This window comes from Peromyscus eremicus, chromosome 7 (genome assembly GCF_949786415.1).
Source record: "Peromyscus eremicus chromosome 7, PerEre_H2_v1, whole genome shotgun sequence".
In the NCBI taxonomy this organism is placed as follows: domain Eukaryota; kingdom Metazoa; phylum Chordata; class Mammalia; order Rodentia; family Cricetidae; genus Peromyscus; species Peromyscus eremicus.
In genome coordinates, this window is record NC_081422.1 from 114,480,574 (window position 1) to 114,486,573 (window position 6,000).

A 6,000-nucleotide genomic window follows, 5' to 3' on the forward strand; every position below is an offset into this window, starting at 1 on the left:
TGTCTCTGTCATGTTACTTTTGTTTTGTACCGGTCGATCGATTTGTACTTTGCGGGCTCTCACTGGGGCAGACGTGTCCGGACAGTGAACCTGGCGGCGAAGGGAGACGTCCCAGAGCCCTAAGGCCACCTCAGAGGTGACGATTTGGTTTAGGAGCATCTTTGGGTATCTTCCCCCATGATGGGAGGAAGTGCCACCTTGTATTTTGTCCCGGGAATTTGTCAGAGCCATTTTGTGGGTTTTTTTGTATGTTTTGTTGTGATCATTGTTACTTTACTGTCTCTCCTTCTCTTCCAAGAAAAAAATTTTTTTAACTAAATGAAAAAAGGGGAACTGCTGCAGGCCATAGGAATATATCATAAGAACTCAGCTGGTTATGGCAAAGTCACTACCTGGAGGAATCAGGGAATTCCTCCAGAGGAAGCCAAATCCTAAGGAGTTTTTGGTGTTACTTGGCTTGTTATATATCAGCTGTATTCTGGTATAAAAATCATGTGTGGCTTCATAGTTTTCCCAATTGATTTTTCCCTAAGAAGGGCTAACAATGTGCACTGATCACTCTCTAGACATACACATTCCAGGCATTTGGAGAACAGCCCCAGGAAAGGCTTTCTCTGGAATCAGATATCTCCCCTAGCCATTTTCAAGGACTAAAGGAGACACCACCCAGGTGGTCACCCAACTTCCGAGGACTAACAGTGATAACCACCCACAGGTGAGTCTCCTGACTTAAGGTAAATTCCACAAGGAGACACCGCCTAGGAGAGGTGGATGTTAAGTAATAGCTTTACACAGTTTAGCTTGGACCCTCCCTTTTATATACCGGGACTTCCAGGGCACAGAAAGGAAAAGAAAAAAGAGAATGGAAGAACTAGATGGGTAAGAACTTGAGAGGAACAAACTGAGATGGGGAAGAACTAGATCGAAGGGCTAAAAGAGAGGACTAGAGGAACGAGATGGAAGATGAGAAAGAGCCAGATGAGAGAGAAGGAGATGGGAGAGGAGCTGATAGGGGAAAGAACTAGATAGATGAGAACCTAGAAGGGTCAGAACTATATGAAGGAATTAAGATAGAACCTAGAGGTAGATAAATATAGAGAAATCAGTCAAGAAAGGAGCTAGACATGAGAGCAGAATAGAAGCTATGTAGAGAGAGAACTGTCACAGAATAATAAAGTGTATGAACAAAACAAAACAAAACAAAACAAAAAGGTGCATGTCTGACTGACAGGGATGTGGAAGCCCCTGATGTCTGTTTGATCAAGGACAGAGATCCTCGAGTCTGGATTGTTTTTTATGTGATTGAGCCTGGAGGGTTACCTCTCCCCCCCCCCCCCCCCCCCAGAGCACATCAGGCTGTCATTGTTCTTAGAGCTTTGTTGGTTGTTTTGTTGAGGCAAAGTTTTTTCGTGTGCCCTTGGTCTTGTGTGTAATGTATTAATTGTTCGCTTTGTTGACTTGACTGTGACGGACGCTATGGGACAGTTCCCTTCTTCTCTACTAGACCTTTGCCTAGCCCACTGGAAGGATGTGTGAGCCACAATAGAGGGAACTGAGTTCCCCACCCCCACTCCCCGATTGAACTGAGATAAACAGGTAGCTCCTGCCAGGTGGGGCTTGCATACTGCAGGAGGGGCTTGCTAGCTGTGAATGAGGCCGTCATCTTAGTGCTGATGTTCCGGTTCTTGGATTGTCTGTGTAAATGTTATTTGTTTCTGTCTACTAACCTCCCTTATTTTCCTAGAGGAAGAGGAGGAGAGAGAGGCATAGCAAAGGCCACCTCCCTCCCTCCATAGCTCTCTTGCTATCAGGACTGCAGCCAGCCGGCTGCTCTCAGGAGGGTGGGGGTGCGTGCTCTCGGTACAGGTGGGCAAAGACGGGAGCTCTGGACAGGGCAATTGGGACTGCCTGCAATTGACAAAAACTGTGTGAACAGTAAAGAGAGAATCTGACCCTCCCTTCCTTTACTGTGATAACTTCAAGGTCTCTTCTGCTGGCCAGCAGCTTCTCTTGTTAACCCTTCTCTGTCCTGATATTGCTTAAAAAGAAATGTTAAATTACCAGTTCAAGATACTGGGAAAATTATGCTTTTGTTTCCACAGGAAAAATAAAAATTTACATGGGTTTTGGTCATTTGAGTTCAGTGGGTTACAAATACTTGCCATCATTTAAGAGAATTGGTTTCAAATTATTGTTGGTTAAGATAAAAAATAATGTTTTTATAAAAAATTACTTGAGATATATATAAAAAAAATGAAACATGTTTCAGATTTCTTTGTCTTGCTATTCTGCTGTTACATTGAGACTCCAAAGGGTCATAGTTGTAAAAATGTCTGTCTACTCTACAGGTATGAATGAAAAATGTGGCCACATGTATGTTTGGTTTTGAATGTCTGAGTTTGTGTGTCCTTTGTGTTAAGAAATACAAGTTAATACTAGTCATCTGGCTATTCAGATACTAGTTTAAAGCATAAACTGTTCTATTTAAAAAAAAACAAAACTAAGAGGTATATTTGACTTATATATTTATAGGAGAACAAATTGCCCTGGTTATTGTTACCAAACTTAGAGATATTTTCAAGATTAGGCCTAGATTTGTTTGGCTCAGATACATTTAATAGATAATGGTCCTCAAACCTGTGAAAGATCTGATGAATATGGCATTTACAGTATTTGATAAAAAGCTTACTATAGCAAACAGAGACTCTGAGCTCCCCAGCTCCTAGCAATGACTCCCAAGGTCTCCAAAGAAGATATGAAACAACAACAAGAAGATGCCACCTGAATTGTGGACAATGCTGTCCTGACACCTGTCCTGCCAACACTATGAAGACTATAGGAGCCTGGGATGATGGCAGTCTGGGTAATGGATAATCTATGTTGTTTTTTAAATAGACTTAAAAGTCTGCACTCAGGTAAAGTTTATCCTTCTCAGATCTTTGATGACATTGATGACTGGACTAGCTATAGAATTAATTAAAGCTAATAAGTCTCTTTAAAAAGGATAAACAGGTTCTAAATATAGACTTACAGATGCTTTTCATTGGGCCAAGGAAATTTCAGTCCAATCTATACTTGGTTCTCTAGATAGAAAAGACACTATGGATTTCAGGGCAAATTGATAATACTACAATTACTAAGACTATGGGTCTAAAAGTTCCAAATAAGTTCATAAGTTTTAACTCCTGTTCCTAGTTTATATCTATCTCAACAGGTTTCCACTTGGCTGACAGATACATCCAAGCATCATTTGCTGGTGACAACCTACTGCAAATGACCATGAGCCCTGAAATTGCTGAAAGCTGATACGGACCAATTCAGCCGATATGCATACCATCTCTTCAGCTGGTCAATAAAACATTCCCTCTTGTCTTTGACTAACATTCTGGCTTTCCAGGGCCTTGACAACAACGTCCCAATGTCAGCAGGAAGTAATTATAGAAGAGAGAAAACATCGCCCCTGTTTCCCCCCCACCCCAGAATGTTAGATCAAAAGGGAATTTCTTGTCATAGGGAACCTGAGATAAAGTTCCAAGTTGCTTGAGGATAAGGAACTCTGTCAGCCATCACAAGGCTTTTGGCCTTGTGCTTCTGCTAATTACTGTTGGCTCTTATATCACTGATGTCTTAACTAAATGATGATTCATGTCTGGGTACCACTAAACTGAGGATGCTAGAATTCCAATATCCACCTCTGAACCCATGACACACTTGCAGATGGCAAAAACTAAATAAGGGGAAGCTCACTTTGCCATTGATAATGGGAAAACTCCTATGTTCTGGTCCAATTAGTCTCCGATATGGAATTCTTTGAGCAGAGAGGCAGATACACTCGAGAACCTGTGTCTATGACTATTGCCCTCTTGTTAGGTATTGGGGCATCACTGCAGGAATTGGTACAGGAACTACTGCCCTCGTGCAGAGCAACCACCTTATGCAGTTACAAATGGCTATGACTACTGACCTAGAGACCATAGAAAGATCCATTTCTGCTCTGGAGAAATCTTTAACCTCGCTCTCTGAGGTTGTGTTACAAAACATAAGAGGTCTGGATTTACTATTTTTAAAGGAGGGAGGATTAAGTGCAGCCTTGAAGGGAGAATGCTGCTTTTATGCCGACCATACTGGTATTGTCAGGGAATCGATGGAAAAATTAAGGGAAAGGCTGGCTCAAAGAAAAAGGGAGTTTGAAAATCAGCATGGGTGGTTTGACCTTTGGTCCCTGGGCCTTTCAGCGGTTGACTCGGTTTATCAAAAATCAGATTGATTTGGCCTTACCACGACACGTCTCGATTCATTATCAGAGTAGATTCCGAGGAGGCCGGCCAGGAGCCCCATCAAGGACTCAGATTCAGTGTCCTAAGGCCCTAACGTCTCCACAGTCCTGCTAGAGGGTACCCAATGACGGGAATAGTACAGGGCCCACGCCGGAGACAACAGCATACAGAGGTCGCCCGAGACCGGCTCAACATGGCATGCTGCCGAGCGTGGGAAGCCCCCTATGTAGCCTAAGACAGGGACTCTCTCGGACCACCCCGATCACATGGACTTGGTCCATTTTTGAGAAAAGAGGGGGAACTGTTGGGGACCGATTCCGGACAGTGGTGTCCTTACTTTATCAAACCTTACAAAGGCAGGAAGTTCCTGGCCTAACCCGCGGGCTGTACAACTTCCTGGAGTACCTGCTAATCAGCCAGCTGCAGGGGCCTGGGACCAAAGCGACCTCACCCTCCCTTAGGAATTTTCCATCCTTCTCTCCTGCTTCCCCTGTTCCCCCTCCCTGCCTGAAGCCCTGTTTATAAGCCTCAACACCCAGTCAATAAACGGAGACCTCGACGCAACTCAGAATGTCTCTGTCTTCCTTTACGCGCCTGGTCTCCTTTCTCTCTCGCCCCCATTGATCTTTCAGGAGGTGCCTCCTCGGGTCTCATCAAATAAACTGGCCCGCGGGACCGGGCATCTGCTGATCGTTTTGTCAGGACGGAAAATATGCCCAAGATCACAGCAACCCCCAGATTGTTTGTGCATTTCTTTTCAACTGTGTGTTTAATGTGCACTTTAAAAACAGAATAACACACATTCTTGTTTTGTTTTGTTTTGTTTTTTAAAGGTCCGGGGCTGGAGAGGTGGCTCAGCTGTTAAGAGCACTGACTGCTCCTGCAGAGGAGCCAGGTTGCTTCTCAACACCCACACGGCAGCTCACAACCATCTGTGACTCCAGTTCCAGGAGATCTGATGCCCTCTTTTGATCTCCTTGGGCACCAGGCACAGATGGTGTACACAGACATACATGTGGGCAAATCACCCATACACATAAAATAAATAAATCTTTAAAAATTTCATTGTAAGAAAAGGCTCATAGAGTGAGATGACTATTCCTTGATTCATCTCTGCTATCTGATCCCTGCTCTTTAATTAAAAAAGTTATTATTTTAATTATGTGTACATATGTGTCTGTATACAGATATGTTTGGGTGTAAATGCAATGCCTGAGGAGCCCAGAAGAGGGCGTTGGATCCCCTGGAGCTGGAGTTACAGGTGGTTGTGAGCTGCCTGACGAGGTGCTGGGGACTGAACTCTGATCCTCTCAAGGTCGAAGGTAGTGACTCCTTGCTGGGCTCCCTGAGCCCTGTGCTCACAGGGCCTGCAAAGGATGACAGGTCTAGGTGACCCTCAGCCATAAAATTGCTTTCTTCCTACTTCATAATTGTAATTTTGCTACTTTATGAATTGTAATCTAAATATCTGATATGCAGTTCCTGTGGAAAGGCGTTCAACTCCATGGTAGTTGGAATGAAAATGTCTTCCATAGGTTCACAGGGAGTGGCACCATTAAGAGGCGTTGCCTCATTGGAGTTTGTGTGCCCATGTTGGAGGAAGTGTGTCAATGGGGGCAGGCTTTGAGGTCTCAGATGCTCAAGCCAGGCCCAGCATCTCGTTCTTCCTACCACCTGAGGATCCAGATGTAGGACTCTCATCCCCTCTCCAGCACCATGTCTG